The sequence below is a fragment of the Anopheles merus genome, chromosome 3L, assembly GCF_017562075.2.
Source record: "Anopheles merus strain MAF chromosome 3L, AmerM5.1, whole genome shotgun sequence".
NCBI lineage: Eukaryota > Metazoa > Arthropoda > Insecta > Diptera > Culicidae > Anopheles > Anopheles merus.
Genome location: NC_054085.1, coordinates 39,466,578 through 39,485,590, shown reverse-complemented (window position 1 = coordinate 39,485,590; position 19,013 = coordinate 39,466,578). Strand labels below are relative to the sequence as shown.

The 19,013-nt window shown below is 47.4% G+C and overlaps 1 protein-coding gene across 5 annotated transcripts in view; it reads left to right on the top strand.

Annotated features, from left to right (window-relative positions):
* The window catches only part of LOC121598614 (toll-like receptor 6), a 46,740-nt gene that overhangs the window by 8,050 nt on the left and 19,677 nt on the right, over nucleotides 1-19,013 (top strand). For 3 of the 5 annotated variants that reach the window (XM_041925697.1, XM_041925695.1, XM_041925699.1), the window contains one exon: nucleotides 8,236-8,439. The exons of the other annotated variants lie outside the window; for them this stretch is intronic. The gene's annotated coding sequence lies outside the window, so the exon portion shown is untranslated. The remainder of the gene's footprint in view (nucleotides 1-8,235; nucleotides 8,440-19,013) is intronic. 5 annotated transcript variants of the gene reach the window in all.

Here is a 19,013-nt window from a genome sequence, read left to right as displayed (position 1 = left end):
CTCACGTTCCGTCATCTGTCGGGCGCAGTTTGATGGTGCGAGGAGCATCCTAGACACGGCTGACAAGCCTTCCTGTCGGGTATTCCCTTCCACACCGCCCAAGTGAGCGAGTGAACGTGACTGAAAAGCTCCAATTTCACTGGCAAAACTCAACCATAATCAGCCGAACGCGATGCGGCCGTCATGATGATTGTTTAATTTTCGTTCGATCGTGCTGTGGCCGATTGACCACCATGGTTCCGATGGGTTGCGTTTCGCCGCGGATGCTGGACGGGTGGGCGAGCGGGAAAATATCGAACAAGATAACCGATTTTCCGCAGAACTTGTCACGTTCGTGGTCTCCCGTACTTGGAAGTACCGTACCGATAACGATGATGGAGAGATCGTTTGTGGTTTGTGGCCAGGATGGTCAAAGCGGGTGGCGCTGTAGCAGTCGTAACTCGCAACACGGTCGAAGCTGAAGTGCACGTGTAAGAAACCCGGCACGCGCAGTAAACGTCATCCGCAAGGAGATGGCATTTAGGCGGTTATGTTTCACTCCTCCCTGGGTTTAGAAGTCGGTCGATTGGAGTGAAATCAAACAATCGACAGCAAATTGAATGGCCACGAGAGGACTCGAATAGAAGCCGCGGCAGGAATGCGGTTCCGAGTGCCGGAACAACCGAAGGTTCGTCTAATTTGTATATTCAAAAGCGCTTCCACCGAAAATAAAAAAGAAGAATACAACAACAAAGCGTCAGGATAACGAATGCGTAAAAAGTTGCAAAGCGAAATGTAAAGCGGCGTGCTGAATGCGGCGTCCGAGAGCAGCGAGGAAGCAATGTAACAACAAAGAACGGTCCCGGTGGTTTTTGGTTGGATGGTGAAAGAAAGCAGAAATCTTTTCACCAAAAGTCGAGGAAAAAGGAAGCCGAGCCAAAAGATGAAGAAATAATTGAATTTCACCGGGAGCATCTTGGGATATAAATTATTTATTCGGTTCATTTTTCGACTGGCTTTCGGCGGGGCGAAAGTTAGAATACTTCAGCTCCTTCAGTGCTTTCACCTACGATCCCACTCGCTGTTTCTCTCTATGAGGTGATGGAGGGAGGGACACACGCAGGCCTGGGCCGTGCGGGAAGCGACAGGAAGGGCTGGCAAAGTTTACTGAAGGCCGCCAAATTTCGCAGACCTTACTATCGGGTGAGGATTTTTAAAGCTTTCGAGCTGTGCCAGTGTGTACCCGTGCATACCAAGCATTTGCACAGGGGTCTTGTGAGGTTGGGCGGGCAGTAAAACCCCGAAAGCCCGCCCCGGTAGCTGCGCCGGGCTGGGCTGCTCCGCGAATCCGCTTTGGATGAGCTCCGAGCGAGACTCTTGAGTTATGAGTTTCGGTGCAAGCTTTTCCAATCTTTTCTACCATCGAAGCAGGCGGAGTGTGCTGCGGCATAGCTGATTGTTTCCTCACAATACTCCAGAGGACTACACAGACTCACAAAAACACAAAGAGAGAAAGAGTGAGAGAGTGAGTAAGTAAGCAAACTCACCGGGATGGGCAGGCGAAGTGGCCCTTTTTGGCAGCTTGAGTTAAACATTAACAGAGGGATCATCGTGAGTTACTTTAATCTTTCCGCCTTGGGCTGAAAAATGACGCTAATAAACGTGGGGTCGATGTGAATAAATCTGTTCGATGGATACGAGACGCGGTAGCGTTCAAGATGGCGGAAGTGGAAGAATTTGTGAGTAAAGAAAGCTATCTTATCTGCGAGAGAACTAAGTTTTAGCACGGTTGGCGCGAGTTTGTAGCCGTTTTTATGTTCGACTATGGAAACAAGGGTTTGATTCGCAGGGTCCTTTCACTTTCGATATCGATCCTTCGTTCCCTTCGTTCTGTTTGCGCTCCTTCGAACATCCTTGGAGGAGTTTCGAGAAAGCTTTACAAAAAGAGCAATATAACCAGCATACTGATCAGTGTGGTAATTGAGGTTTTTTTATAGATCACAAATACCCCATTCTAAGAAAACACTCAATCAGATTCGTTGTAAATTAAAAGAAAGGAAACAATCGCTCGGCAACGGCGCACGGCGGTACGGCTGCACAGTCATGCTGTGTGTGTGCGTTTAGCATAGAAACATAATTGCAATAATATGGATGGTTTCTTGCAGTCAAGGCCATTCTAGCGAGCGGTACAACACCGGGATGTGGGGCCAGCAGCCATCATGCCATCAATTAACGTGGAGTGTTTTTGGGAGCTTCAAATTAATCTTCTTTTTATTCAATATTTCATCAACATCCTCCTTCGGCCGGTGGGCTCTTGTTAGCAGAACGTGGAAGCGTCGTTTCTTTTTTTAATGCTTCTGCAGTAAAGTACGTTTGATGGAGTTTTCAAACCGTCTGGGTGCCTATCATTATCGGTAATTTTGTTGTTTATTTATGGAAAGGGTATGACGGAAGAAGTTGTGCTTCGAGCCTAGGATCATGATGAGATAATTTCGTTGCTATGAGCGAACGAACGAAGCTTCTTTTTCGGTAGCTTTCGGGGCAACCGTTGCGTTGTAGTTTGATTGTGGGCGCAATTCTCCGATCCCCGCTATTGAATGGGCATTATTTTATGTGCTTCTGTAACCCATTCTCTGTTTCTCGCAAACTGCTTCAGTAAAAGTAATGATTAATGTTATAGTTATGACAACAGCAAACAGGAGCCCTGAACAAATGCTCTGCCGTGAGTCTAGTTTTGGAATGAACAAATTTAATGTGTGCCCCAAACGGGACTTAATATGAAGCGGACGGTTTTATGTTCTACCATTGTCAATGCTCCGCTCTGCGATGGTGCGAAATCATTTGACCCATTTATTTCCGTTTTTTTTGCCCTTTCTCTCGTGGCATCATCAGCGCGCCAAGTTGATGCATTTCACTGTACACTGGCGCAAACTCGGTCTCCGGCCCAGAAAGTATTCCAATTTTTATGCTCTTGAAGTGACAATAAAGTTCATTGCTCAGCCGGTGCTCGGGATGGGTGGGAATGCCACCTCCAACACTCGCCCAGCAAGAGCGCCGTCAATCCATTTGATGTCTCGTGACCCTTTTTCCCTTTCGGCCCCCTCGGTCGGGCGGTGGGGGAAGGGGATGAAAATTTATGCACTGCCGATGATAAATGGTGTTCATTTTCATCGTTTTCCTCACCATTGAAACAAGGATTGGGGGTCATTTTTTTGTGTAATGCCATTGGGTATTTCGCTCGGCGCTCGGTTGTCTTCGCCGTCGTCGACAGTGGCTCTCATATCGTTATCGGTAGCACCGGCGTGCGGATCCTTTGTCGCCCGCTTTGCTCCTCCAGCTCGACACTTGAGCAAATTTTCCGTCCAGTGAGCACAATGTTCGTATCGTACTTGCAAGTGGCAGCCGTACCCGGTGACAGTACCCGTGAGAAAATGTGTTACGGTTGCTGTACGACACATCGCCCCGACACTCATGAACGGTATCGTTTCGCTTTTAAGTCCACAGGGAAGAGCGAGGCCTGCTTGAGGTGGCCTTTTCCCCTAGCATAACTGCCGGCTGAATGTAACCACTTTCGAATGATCAACTTTACACAAAAGGCCTCAAATGACCATTGTAGACAGGGCGGATACGCTCCCACCAGATTCCACGTTAATTATGCCTGAAGAGAAAATTCATTCTAGCTCACCAACCAGTACGTGAATGTCGAATGTGATATGATAGCTGCTTCCAAACATTTTCGTTTGCAACCACAACCGCTTTTATTTCTGATTGAATCCTGTGTCTAGTGGATGTGTGACGGTTTAAAAAAAGGAAAAAGAAATAATTGCAAACGATTGTACGAGCGTTCGTTTCAATGCCGTATCACTCGGTATAAGTTATGGTCGATGGAATTCCTACACTGCATGATCGATTTTCCTGCCCACCCTTGCCCCTCTAAACTGCCCGTGCTTAACAACCGTGACAGCATTCCGGCATGAATGTCACATTCTGGTGTTGGAGGACCACAAACGAACATGGCAAAACGACAAAAACAATAGAAGAATCGAAAAGTTTATCGTGCTCAGCCTGCTCCACCGTTCATGCTATCACCACCGGTCGACTTACAAGCTCCATCGTCGTCCAAGCCGCATAAAGTGTCCTTTCGGATATGTTACCCGGGGTGCCTTGGGCTCGCTATGCTACCCAAAACCTGTCCAAAGCAGATACTCGTTCGCACTTTTCACTTTGATTAACACCCAGAGACATAAGGTCACACATCTTTCGTGTCCGGTGGGTGAGTGCAGGAGAAAATCGAAATAGGGAGATGAAAAAAGGGAGAAGAAACCGTTTTCCACGTCCGTTTTCCATCATGCGATGCGGAAAGGAAATTTACACTCGCCGAAAGGTCCGATGTGACCGGTGTGCTTGAGTATCGAAGCCTTTACGCCTCTTGATTTTTTGTGTGCCCCAAACACGTTATGAAAGGGAAGAACAGTCTGGTGTTCTCCGGGAGTTTAGGTCATCGATCCCTGCCCAGTCAGGGATTGCGTTGGGGGTGTATTTGTAATTCTACATTTCATCATAAAAAATGTAGTCCACAGGGACAAAATACCGACTGTTCGAATCGGCCCAGGGCACTCGAGACTTGCCTTGAGGACTATTTTTAGCAGGGATAAAATCGAAATACCATAGCCCAGGATTGTTAGAGAGCGCAGGGGGGCGGGGGAGAGTGGTGGGTCATGATGGGAAACTGATTTAAGAATAACGTTGCCATAGTTTTCTGCTTGATGGTTCATTCTATAATGGATCGTTTGGATAGATTGAAAAGCGATGCTCAAAAATGCAATATCTGGACGATGTCAAAATGTGTATCAACATAATTTATTGCATGGGAAAATGCTGATGTCGACTTCGTTTCACTGCAGAGTGATGTTGATTGTAGGTTTTTTTTTTTCAAAATATCTGCCGAAATACATCCTTTTAATTAAATCAACAATTTGGAGCTAGGGAGAGAATAAATTTAAGCGATTCCCAGTTAGAAGCAAGTTTTTCATGCGAAAAGCATCGTTTATAAATGCATAAAAACAACAGCCCGGATGGCCAGAATATGTTCTATTCCATTTTCTACTCATGCTGCTGCTTGAATAAATTGATGTGATGATAGAATCATCACTCTCGTAGAATATTTACCATCACGTGCATTATCCCATCGCGATGCTGTGCCGATTTCGTTTCGCGGGGGCTAGAGCGGGCGAGTGATGAAGCTAGTTGAGATTTAATTCAGCCAGATTTACTGTTTCTTGCTGCTGGAAATAAAATAAATAAAAAAGGCATGCTGTGCGAGGCGTGGTGAAAATCAAAATGATTCCCTTTGCACTCGCTTTTCAGCGGAGTACGGTCCGGTCGGGTTTCTTTGTTCACTTCGACTGGAAGGGAATGCTTGTGAACAAATGGTGCTTGCAGCTCGGTACTCCCTATTTTTCATATCGCAAGCTGCGATCTAACATAAGCAATTCTTTTTCATTATTGCCCCAACACAGAAAGGCGGCGTAGAGAGTTAGCGAACTATTATGCACTGTGAAGTTGCACTTCTATAAGCCGGCGGAGGAAACTGTGCCATAATGAAAAGGCACTCCAGTGGTATCGCAAGGAATGTAACTTTTTAAATGTCTTTCAGTTTCGTACACTAACGAGTCCAAGTGGTGCAAGTGCGCTCATGCAAACTGATGGTGAGAGTGTTTAGTACAGAGCTACTGGAGCAGTAAAACGCGTGGAAATAAACAATGCAGATGAAGAGTGTGATGGGGAGATGTTTTTGTTTTGAGCAAGACAGATAAAAGAGAGCATCAAAATCTTCTTTTTTTATGAGCGAGTGTCAGTTTGACGAGTTATAAGTTTGCGACAATAATGTTCTGGAAACAAAAAAAAAGCCACACTGATTAAAACTCACTTCACTGAATGCATTTGATGCAGTTTTTAGACGAGATTCTACAAAGTATAGCACTCTGTAAAAAGCTAAACGAGCAGATGTTCAACATACATTTTGGAACTTTTACACGACCTCACAGAGAGACTGGAAAAAAGACAAGCAAGCAAGCAAGCAAGCAAAAAAAAAAAATGTCAAATTCATTAAAGTCAGGATCGCGTGAATAATCGCGGATACAGCTCAATAGAAGTCATTTCTTTTCTGTACGGCTTGTGTCTTTCTTTCACACTTAATTCACTCCGAGCGGAACAGAGTATCCTTAAAAGGATCCTGGACTCATCTGCCACCCAAGTCCATGCTGATGGGTCTATTCATCGCGGATCCATGGCGGATTCGTTCGCCGTTCGAGAAATCAATTCGTTCCGAATTATCGCCGTGTCGGTCTTGCTCTTCGTCTTCAGCCGCTGCTAGACACTTGGCCACCTTGGAAGATCGGGCGACGGGCGGAGCAGTTGCTCAAAAAACACTGCCAAAGCTATTCAGCTTCTTCTACCTGATCGGAGGAATCCGTTTCACTGTCAGTTTCCGGCCGCTCGCTGCTGGGCCATGTGGCCCGAGGAGGTCGAAAACGAGCTGGATGATTTTTTGTTCGTTTACGTTTTCAACGCTGTTTCTCTTTTCTCGTGGGATGAAGAACAGCGGTATCAGTCAGTCGTCGATCAGTGTGGCAGTGTGTCGAAAAACGATATTCATCCCTTTGCAGTACTGCTGCAGAGGTTTCGTTTGGGTCGAGAAAAAGGACTACGCATGCATGGGTCGTCCTGCTGTGTAAAAGCATGCTGCCGTTGTGTCGATGGGCAGGCGAGCTGTGAAAAATGTGGGACACTTTCTAAGAAAGGGAACGGAAGGGAACGCCGCAGAGTGGCTCATTTGGAAACGACGTGTCAAGCGACATATCCGCGCGGGAGTGTGGAGGAAGCGTGCGGCTGTGGACTGTGGACGTCCGATGAACTCCCTTTAAGGCGTCCCGTCGAGTCTCTTTATAGTTTATATTCTATCCCTCTCCTTCTTGAGGACGCTATAATCGAACAACTTAGAAGAAACACGACCGAATGAGGTTGTAAAAAATGGTTGGGTTTTTGGAAGGAAAATTTAGTTGCTACGATGCGTTTTTTGGTCTGCACAGATGCGTCTGTGTTTAAGTCTGACTCGCTGAAAATCTAAGGATTGCGCGAAGGACTGGAGTCACAGTGAGAACTCGTTAAAGTTGTTGCAGACGATTGGACTCATAAAAAAAGGATCTCCTAGATCGTTCGGTAGATGCATCGATGCTGGTGCGTTTTGTATTACACCCCCGGGGGACGACTTTGGCCAGCACAGGATAATATAACCACCCTACCAGCGCCACACTTCACCCAGTCTGCACTGGCGGAGGTTAACAAACGCATAATGGTTTGAATTTTTGCGACGAAATTCAGCGCCAAACCGTCAACGGAACGTCCGCTCGTCGGCATCGCTCGCTGTGTTGGCTGTCCCCGAAAGGCGCAAAATTAATGAAGTGTGAATCGAAGACGGTACGGTTGCGTTACGCTTGTGCGCTGGTAGCTGTAGTTGTCGCACTCCTGCCGGGCATTCGGGAGATTGACTTCTCATGTAATTTACCACCATTTGCCACAGTTCCTTCTATTCCCTTCCCTGCTGCTGCCGCTGTCCAATGATGGGTTGTGCGCCTCGACTCGTGTTACGCTGCAAGCTGCCAGGTCGTCGTTGCTGCCGGTTTGCTTCCGGGCAAAAACTCCAAGTCTCGGCATCGTCGGCCTCTGCAGGCATGTAGAGTGAGCTCGTGTTGTACCACCCGCTGGGTAAAGGGAAGTGACACTCAACCGAAATCGATCGACAATTGCTTCATGATTCTTTCACGCCGTTGGATGCGAAAAAAAACCCCGAGCCTATCCCAGGGGAGTAACTTTAACTCAAAAACACACATTTTGGGCCCTAGTTTTTCGGTCGAGGCAAAGCTGCGGGATTACACTTTACACATATGGTTGGCATGAATGGTGACGGGTTTTCATTACCATAACGTCAGTCAGATGGTACTAGTTTTCCCAGTCATGAAGGAATTAACTTTACAACACTCATGGTAAGCATTGAGAACGACGTAATCCAATTGATACGATTCACTTGCAAACTATGTCCGTACATTTACATAATAAACAAAGCGAATAATCCGATGTGCCACATTCCAGACTCTATTATCGATAACATTTGATGGATTGTTTGATCCACCATGACGGCTGATGAAACTGCCGATTTCAATAGTGTTTTATTCACTCTCTTCTATTCACTCTTAGACCTGCGAGATATCAATCATGGTCAATATAGCCGCTAATCAGTCCTCGTGCAGTGGATTGATTTTGCTGCCGGTTGTGGGAATTATGCCGAATTGGATCACTTCGGAATCATTTTACCCCGATACCGTTGCTGAATCGCACTTTGACTAGGATTCAGGGAACCGCGCCCGGTCCAAGGGCGATCCGATGTGCGGCGTATTTGCGGTAAGTAAATCCATTGAACGATTCAAAGATATTCTATGGACAGACAACCTCCATACCACATTACCGGCCCCGTTCGAAAAATGCTGAAGTCATGCCAAACCGATCAGCATGCGGACGGCTGACGGTGGGGAGCCGGCCCGTGTAATGAAGCAGAAACGAAACGTCCATGATTGGGATGTGTGTAGGTCTGTTTCGGAACGAGAAATCAATCCACCGAAGAAGGTATCACCACACTCCTCACGACCAGACCAAGACCCAAGCCCATAAGAACCAATTCTGAGGCTTTCCTGCCTTCGCAAGCCTATTTGAATGGTGGATTTTGTTTTGATTCGCTTCTCGTTCGTGATCCGTAGTCGGCGAGCCCGCGTTCGACCGCCCGGTACGGCCGGTCTATCGTAAAAATGATGTTCAGCATCATTTAAATCGTAAACATTATGCAGCATGTTAATAAATCATATTTTCAACCCCCTCGGCCCATCTCCGGCGTGCGCGAGCTATTCGCCACAATTGGATTATATGTAAATCGAGCCTGTTACGGTGAAGATTCTCCCTTGCTGCTTGCTCTCCTGCCTGCTTGCCACCGCGGATGTGTAAGGGTTTGACGCGCAATTTAGACACTCGGAGCGAATCCTACTAAATCACAGTAATGCTGTCTGGTCTAGTTACTGCGTGTCTGTGTCTGTTGGTGCGCACTCGTACGCGTATGCTTATGGGTAAGCTACCGTTTACTGTGCCACAAAATGGACCTATTAAACGGAACGACCCAGCATAACCCTTTCTATCCCCCCTTCTGGATCGGAACCGGTATCACCCAGGGCGCACTAAACCACTCCAATCTCGAGCTATTCCATCTATTGGCAAGGGGCAGGCGACGAACGGGCAAAACATAAAGCGCGAAAATAAAAATCATACCGAAACCTCTTTGCGCTACGAATCGACCCAACTACGAGACTGGAACGAGTGTGTTTGGGAGGGAGCGTTGCTTCGAGAGACGGGCGTGGATTTGAATGTTGTTGAAAGCGCGAATTTGCAATGCCTGCTGCCGTAACAAAAAAACAACATCCGTCATGGTTGCACACAGCATTCGCACTCGACTCGGGTTGTGATTTGCCCAGTTCTACCAGCCTGCACGGAGTGGGGGCGTAGATGGGTCATAAAAATAATAAAACTGACATTCAAATGAATTTTTATAGTTAATAAATCAATCAATTTTATAAATAATTCAGCGCCACTAGCAGCCCATCGGTGAGTGACTGTTGAGTTGTTGTTCTTGTTGTTTCGGGATAATGGTGCGTCTCTTCCTCCCTCTCTTACCATTTTATCATGCGCATCAGCTGCGACGATACGTGAGGAGTGGAATGGGACGCAGTGAATGAATTTGTGCCATTTTTTGAAAGCTGATAAGGCAGGATAACACCTTTTGCTTCGCTTTTTCTTGCGGCAAATGGGTGTTCCAGCGTCGCCGGATGCAAGGACAGCGGACTCCTTCGTTTCGGCCGTCAGATCAGATAACAGGTACGTGACGTGGCAACAGACCGGTGCCTCCGGACACCGACGGACGGACTGGGTGCAGTGAAATGTAATTTAATTTGTTAGAATACTTCATCGCAGCTCGCAGGAAGCCACCGCGAAAAGGGTTGACCAATGAGTTTCAGTTCGTTTCATTTTTTTCACGCCGGCGCCTTTTTTCGGCGCCCCGCGGGACAGCATATTTTATGAAAGTGTGGTGCGGTAACACTCCGGTGGGTTTATTTTTTGTTGATGCTGCTTCAGCCGGTCGTCCTAGCGACAGCGGTCTGTGCGTCTTTTCTTTCTACAGCATTCGTTTTGGCTCTACGGGGCCCGATTTGCCAACGGATTCTGTCGCACATTCCTCTGACAGGAGCAGTGGCAGCCTGTCCGTTGTTTTTCTTGCTCTCTTTCTTGCATTCATATCCCTTAATGGTCAGCAATGCGAAAGAAGAGTGAAGATTAAATTGTAAGGCTTGCACAGCGCCACAGGGTGGGAGTGGCATGTCAGGGCACGCTTTCCCCCCCAGGGACTCCCAGCGCGCGAAGTGGATGTTGCTTGCCTGGGCACGATTTGCCGGTTAGTGGGCTCTCGAGGACTAGCGACGCGTTAATGCTCCCGCGACTGCATGCGCCGAAGGGGGTTGACTAATAAAACGTCATGTCGTAAAATGGCCAGCACATCCTGCAGCACAGCATCGTTTCATCAACACGACAAAACACGGCTTTCGGAGCACTCGGTGACAGTTTGCGCTTAATAGTAGCAGCGGACAGGGAAACGGCGGCGAGCGAGAAAATTTATGGATTTTTCGCTTCTACTGTGGCGGTCAGTAGGTCCTGCGCTTGTGTTGTGCCCCGTCAGATGGATCACTCGCGTAACTCGGTTAGGTAAAGTGGAACAAATGCTCATCTGCATTAGGGAAAGGGTTTCTTCTGACAGACCAGCAAAGGGAACTAATCGGTTTTTAAGACTAATTTGCTAGCTTTATCATGACATGTGTTTAACAGCACAAGGCGAACGTATTGTTCTTTGCCAAATAATCGGCCCCTTTCATCGGGCGAGCCTGTACATCATTAATCAATCGAGTAAAAAGGGGTCAGACTGGTAGTAAATAAAATGGGAGCTCCAGCTCCCGGGCCTGGACGATTGTCTCTAGACATGTAGCTACCGACAGCTGACTTTTCAATTACCGAATTTTCTGCCCCGTGGTCAGAGTGAAATGCCAACAAAATGAGAACTAAAATATTTTTATTGCATTTTTTCGTCCCAAGCCTGTCCCGACCCGGTTAACTTTTGCTCCCCGCGCTGCCTGATGATTGAGCGGGGCGTTTGGAAACGGACGTTCTGCTAGCGAAAGCGAACGCCGATGAAAAGCTTCGTTCACGCTTTACTGATTTAGCTGTCGACGATGTTTGACTTGGCCCTGCAAACTCCTGTCGAACCGGTCCTCATGCATCCTTTTGCCCGCGAATGGCATTTCGATCCATCATCCGGTTTTAGTGACCGGCGGGCCTGGTTACGCCAACGGAGTAGCAAAGTGAGCTCGTGTTTATTTTGGCAGTTGCTCAAATCACTCGTTAAAATCAATAGGTTTATTCGTTCATTCCTTTAGTTTAGTTAGTGCAACGAAATCGAACGGGTGGTTGTCTGCAGTGGTCACGTGAAACCAGCGGGAGTTTGGGTGGTGGGAGCAACGGCTACGGCAGGATAGGACAAAATGCACATAGCAACGCCGCTGGCACGGAATGCTGTTCCGATGCTGTTCCGTGTTGCCTGTATGGTCGGAGTGTGTGCATTTGAACATTTCCTATTTCACGTGCAGCTTCCGCGGCAGTTTCACCATTCGCGATATTTTTATAGGGCTGCCGATATTTGAGCTTCGTTTCGTTCTTGTTTTGTTTTACTTTCTGTACATAAAAATAGCGTTGCTCAACAAAATGAAAGCGTTCCTTCGACTGAAAGCTTTTAATTGAAGCTTGTTCAACGAAGGGGTTTAATTTGTAAATAGATTTTAATGGAGCTGGTCATTTAAAGCCTTCTTTAAATCCCATTCCCAGTTGAAAAGGGCTGATAGAGCACCGGTGCATCTAATCGTGTTGTGTAAATTGATTCCATAAATTATTTACTTTTGACAGCAATGCACGATTGAAACTCTGTACTGTGGGGGAGATGAAAGCGGTCCTTTGCCACCCGTGGGCAATGCCGCACAACTGACACACGGTGATCCCGCGGAAAGCTAATAAATCGCCGGAAGAAAATATATTAGCCATCGGATAGTGAAAAAGTGCGTGACTCGAAACCGGCAGCAAAATTTCGGTGCACATCCGTGGGCTCAAAAATGGCCCACCATCGAATGTTGTCCAAGCGGAAATGGCATCTGACCGAGGTTGACCAGCAATATATTCGTTTTCGCCAAAGCGCCCAAACAGTCGGGCGTTGTTTGTCGTTTGGCATCGAACACACAGGGCCGATCAATGGGCCAGGTTGCATTAAAGGGTGGCAAAAGGTGCAAGCCCGCGAACAGAGCATTCTTTGCCAGCTTCTGTTCACCTCCCTGCGACACAGTGGACACGAGGATAAATACACGTCAACAAACAATTGAAACTCAGCGGATGGCGTTTTTGCACCGGACCGGGACTTTGCCTCTGGTTGTCTTCGAACCGACATCGCCCTTCTCGCTCTCTCTCCCTCTCAACCTTCTCTCTCTCTCACTGCACCTATATCACAAGCAAGGGTTTGTTTTGCGATATTATTAGTTTTTGTTTCCGCCCGAATGAAGATATCGACCTGGAAAACATGAAACACTGCCACTGCTGCTGCTGCTGCTGCTGTTAAAGTGTGTCGCTTTTGCGTACACGTATCGACTGTTTCCAAGCCAAACGAGTATCGAGAACACTGGAGGAAAGGAAACCCCCACCTTGCTGCCAATACCTACACTGTCCTCCCAGCGAACTCCGCTTGACCGTGCGGAATAGTTGCGAATTAAATTTGCACAATTCACAATCATTTGACGAACCGTTCGACTGTGTGCGCAGTGGGTTCCTGCAATGATTGCTGCAAGGACTAGGCCAGCTAGGAAAGGAACTAGCTTTCCCCCTGGCTATCATGTTGCAGCATGCCAGCGGCTACCGGACCGTTTGCAACGTTTGTTGCAAAACACTCGAACGAACTTTATTGGTCGTTTTTGTTTGGGAGTTTTTCAGGTTGCTGCGGCGGACGCAGGGTAGTTTAATTGAATCAAAGTGGTTGATTAATTATTACTAACTAAATGAACTCGGCAACCCGCCCGGGTGCCACGCATACACCACTCGAAGGGGGATAGTATGATGCGGTTGGATTTATGAAGGGAAAAGTTGTAACACAAATTGTGTTTTGGACAAGAATGTGATTAGGAAAGCATGCAAAGGTGAAATGGTAATATGAGCCAGATGGATAATAGTTTTGTAATTTAGCTAAATGCAGCGTTTGCCAGAAAAGTGTGCTTAAAAATGTATGAGAACCTAGTGCTTTTTGTTCGTTTCTCCTTTTGATCAAATCCCTTCAGCTACTTAAATCTCTTCAGCAAACCCGGAACATGTCATTGGTTTAAGCACTGATGAAAAGAATGACCCTTCCTTAAAGTGGATACTGCAATGTAGAACGCTTCTTGCGCTAAATAGTGATAATAACTTATTCTCTTTTGCCATCCCTACCCGTGTCCGTGTTCAAAAAGGTTTCCGTATAATCCACTTCATTTATTGCAGTTGAATGCTGAGGAACTGAACTGAAAGGAGGCCTCTCATCATTAACGGATTTAATATTCCCTGTCAGGCCACTCGGCGGCGGTGGGAGTATCCCCCGTTCTTTTTTTTCTGCAAAATTCTTTCCCGCTGCATCACACGGCGCTAAACTCTGCCGGCAATCAGTGGAATTAAATCCTTGTCCTCGTAGCTCCTGCATCGCTGCTTTTGCTTCCTTTCACCCAGAACACCCCACCCTCTCCCCCCTATCTTGCGGTTCCAGATTCCAGGGTGACTTATTTTCTCCTTGCTATGGCCGATGATGCTGCGAGCGGCTTGATCTCATTCTACATTAACGTTGCCGACCTGTCTCTCTGTGTATGTGTGTGTGTGTGTGTGTGTGTGCGACTTTTTTCCGTCCACTGGCCCGCCACATCCTGTGCCACAGAGATTGACCGTACGAACGTATCTGTGGGCTTGATCCGTGCCTGTGCGCCCCAATGAGGTGGGGTCATTTGCGGCCAACTATTGCATCCATCGCCATCCACTCGGGTCGTCATGCGGAAGCGCAGAAAGTTGGATCGCTTTATTTATTAGGTCGACCGGCGCAATTTATAGGACAGGCAGATTAACGGAAAATCATGTCAACAGAGCACGCGGCCAACGGCTATCTCTATCTAGCTTTCTCTCTCCATCTCTCTCTCTCTCGCACTTTCCTTCTGAAAGGAAAATGTAGGATGTGTGATGGAGACGGGAGCGAGCTTGTGCATAAAGTATATCAAATATTTGCACTATCACTTTTTTCTCGCACTCCACTACCGTCGGCTTAAAGCGAAACCTTTGACAGTCGCTAGGAACTACGGCGATGGGGCTGCATCCTCGCGCGAGGACGATACGGCCCGGTGACGTTATTTATCTTTGCTATTTTTCCTTCTTTCAAGTCGCCCGATGCACATAGGCGATGCTGCCATCATGCTGCAGCAGCTTTCGACTGATCTCGAGGAATGTCCTGCTCGTTGATGCTGCTACGTTACGGCCGATGGCGGGAAGAACTATCCCGGGCTTAGAGAGTTGTGTAGTCGTTGGAGCGTGTCAGCATGTTACCGCTAGGGGTCGTATCATGCACGGCAGGATTCGCTATGCATTAGAGTGTAGGAGCAAATCTTGTTATGAATTGGGTTAAATTATGTGAATGAAGTGTGGAATCAATCCGGAACGAGGACGAGCGTGCTTATTATCGATGCTTACCATGCATAGCTGCTCTTTTCGATTCAGAACTTATGTAAACATACATTTGCGTTTATTAATTTTATGATTAAGGGGAAACTTTGGATCAATTTTATCATCGCTCCTCCTTTCTCTCTGATTTCTCGCTCTCTCTTTCTTTCTCTCTCTCTCTCTCTCTCTCTTTCTTTCTCTCTCTCTTGGTTTTCGTTGTTTGAAGGACCTTTTTGAAGGACGATCAAGCAAATTGCCAAGGGCCAAAACTAAGTCAATTGAACGCAAAACAAAATTTGCAAAATATCTCGCTTCATTTCCGCTGGGACTTGGCCTGGGAGTCGGTGGTGGTTGAGCGCACTGATTGTGCGAAAAATGTTTTTCCATTCCCATCGCGAATCACGCCAATAGGCGACAGCATGGCGAACGGTGGTATGCCGCTGTTCAACGAGCTACTTACTTACACCTCAGACGCCCCATTGGTGCACGCTCAATAAGCTTACTTTGACGACCGCGAAAAGCGACACATTCCGTGGATCAGGTTTGGCGAGAGTTTGCTGAGCCGCGCGGATCGAAATCGATTTATCGTCAAAGTCAACAAAAACAACCGCACCATCGACGGGGCCTGTGGAGCCAAAAGTTGCCCTGGCTATGCCTGGCTGTGTGCTATTGTGTGTGTTTGTGTGTGTTCGAGTGGGAAAGGGCGGATGGAAATCTTTCACTCCCATCGTTAGCGATGCCTCATTTTTCGGATTTTCTTTCTGCGGCAGTATTCAATCTTTTATCGAGACCTCTCGAATCGCGCGAATCTTGTGGGCGATGCATAAGATGACGACACCTTGCAGGTCTCGCGTCAAGGCTGCCGGGGGGAGCGTAAGCAATGAATCGGAACGCGTGCGACAGTGCGCTATTCGGCGCCGGCATTGGGCGGTCACGATGGGTGAAAATTGAATCTGAATTGACAGAGTTTTTATGTCGTGTTTTTTTTTTCTTCTTCTCCTTCGTTTGTGGCTGAATTTGTGGTGATGGTGTAGATTAGCTATTTCTACCTCTTGTTACATTTGAGCGTTCGAGCGGCATGATGCTGGCAGAATAATTCCACCACCAAACGTGCGTGTGTCGCGTTTTTCTGCATTTTTTGCCGACACGTAAAAAAGAGCAACCTTATTCAGCTTTCCCTGTATCTCATTTCCTAGATTTCGCAAGAATGTGTTGTAGCATAGTTGAAGTTTGAATTGCTGCGTAATTTCCAGCAGTGACGGCCGAGGGGTGTCCGTGTGGATTTGTGCACGGATTTCGCGGATTCAATTTATGGGACGCTATTTAGAGATTGAAATTTATGTTGATGTTTATTAAATTCAAACCCGGCTTTCCTTCGTTAGACGAGAGCGGTGCAAACCGATATCGATCGATCGCTTCAATCGATCGTCGCTCGTGCGTATTTTTGCGCAAAGAGTGTTGCAGTGGCAGAGGTATCTCTCTTGAGCGCAACAAAATTCAGACGAACGTTGTAAGCGAATCTGGGTGGTGTGAAGAATTCGATTGGATTAGACCGTGCTATAATTGTATTTGCAGCGCGTTGCAGCATGCACGGTGGATAAAAAAAGGAGGAAAGCACATGTACCACTCGCCGCTGGAAAGTCCCACTCAGTACGTCGTCGCTCAGTGTTGTTTGGTTAGAAAATAGAGGCAAAACACAACTCTACCACTCCGACTGTGGGCGATAAACGGAATCGGGCTAACCTTCAGCGCTGGCACAAATCAGCATAAATCAAATATTAATTTTTATCGATAAATCGCAATCAAATAATAACAGTCGGTGTTCGGTTGGTGTTTGCGGCACATTGGATTTGCGCCGAGTTTAGCTAGCAGTAGGGTGAGGGACACTGGAGTGCGCACACAAGCAGAGAGTGCGAACACATTAACGGAGGGTCCGTCCGGAGGGAACGTGTCGGATGCTGTCCTGCCTATTATGACACCCCTCGATGGCGCGCTTGGTGCGGTGTGTGCGGAATGGCGATCGCATTGATTGGCACTAATTATGTGTCCGGTATGGGCAGGGACCGAGTTTTTGCATCTGGGTGGTGCAGTCCACGTGTGCCGAGCTGGTAATGACAGTTGTTCAAACAAGAGCGGTTGTCAGACGGGTCAGACCGATGGCGGGCCGGTGCGTGAGGAAGCGGGCGAAAGTGATTGAGAGCTTGTAAATTGTTTGTGCAACGGTGCACAAAAACTGTTCTAGGCGTCATGTGACGAGGGACAGGGGAACGGGCGATGCGTTTTCCATGATTGAGGCAGGAGTCTTTTTTGCTCTCCGCTTGCCTTGCTTGACTTGCTATTGAAAACTCATCATCATCGGCGAAGCGGGCGTGTAATGTGTATGCATCATGCTGCCTGACAAAGGGTGTGACATTATTCTGACCATCGTTAATCAATATGTTGACTGCACTTGTGCACGGTGCAGTGAGCTGAGTGCTGCGGAGTACACGAAATCATGGAACGGAAGCGAAATTTAATGTTACTTTTTTGCACCACATCACACGCCTATCGGTACGGGCCTTTCATTCCCTTTAAGATGGTCCGGCTAATTAGCCATTTTACAGCATTGCGTGACCTTCTCAAACCCCACGCTAATGACTATTGGTGGAAAATTAAGGCCGAAAGCCACACGGTGCCATTCGGGTCCCTTGCCCACTCCACCAGCTCTACGATGTGAAATTTCCTGACATTTCCTTTTTTGTTTCTTCCTCTGCCTGATTTGCTGACCATCTGGTGCGTTGACCCTCTGTGCTATCTCGCTGCTATTATTCGCTGTCCCGACACACACACACACACACACACACACGGTCCGGGCTGGTGGTACATATTTATCTTACCGCTGACGCCGAAAAGAGCGGCAGTTGAGAGGAAATTTTTATCTCATACGGCAACTGGAGTGCCATTAAGTTGTCATCCCGCTGCAAAGCATAAATTCCCTACCAGCAGCGGCGGCAGCCTGGACCGTGCCAGTGCAAGTGGACGCAGTTTTCCAAGTGCGCCATTGCAATGGTGGTGTGCAGGGTCACACACACACACACACTGTGTGCCATGGCATGCAGACGGCAGGTCGCGGTGGCAAAAATTTATCGCAAGTTTGGGAAATCCGAGAGTCATCCACAACCACCAGCAGCCAGCCCCTCCTTGCGTCACCAATTGCTTCCCGCTCACTCCGACACGATACCGATCCGATGATTTCGCTGGCCTGAGCTCGGTGAAAGTTTTATCGCCACAATGAATTTTCATTTGGTTTGAATATTGATTTTGCCTTGAATTTCGGGCGACACGCTGAACGGGCGGCGGAACGTGCCATGACGGAAGGATGAAAATAATGTTGAAAAGGAAAGAATGAGCCGAACCAAAAGAGAAGAAAAAAAAACCCGAAGCAAACTCAAAAGCTTCTTCTTAATTCGCTTGGAAAATTATCCTCCACCATTTGCTCCCGCAAAGGGGGAAGGGCTGGCAGAAAAGTTCACAATTTTCTCAACAGGAGCAGCCGTTTGCTCGATTTTGCTTTTTTATCGCTCGGTGCTTTGCGGCGGGAGTAAAGTTTCGAATCGTATCATTTCGAGTTGAAAAGAGATGAAACGGTCTCATGATGACGATGGTGATGATGGTGGTGGTGGTGATGGTTCGCAATGAGAAGTGTGGGTCGTACGCGACCTGATCGCCTTGATCGTCTCTCGCGTGCCCGAAGCAAATGATACAAATAAGGATGGCTTCAATAAAGATCCCATGATAATAATAATAACAATAATAATTTTTGGCATCTTTATAATTTTATCAAACTTTTGCTCGCTGCTGGTTGCGCTCGGCCGTAGTGTCTCGTAGCGAAACGATAAAGGTAAAGTTTGGCCCTTTTCCCCCATACGTCTTCGCGTACGAGTGCGCGACATTCAGTTCACATACGCAAGGGCGTGTGATGCGCAAAAGTGCAGGGTGAAAAGTTGGACCAAGCCAAACAGGACTGAGAGAGAGAGAGAGATAAAAGAACAGGGCAGAAAGCGAGAAAGACTTTTGACTTTTTGACGGCACCGAGTCGAAGCCAGCGACAGGCACAAACCGTCAAAAGTACTGTGTATGTGTGTGTG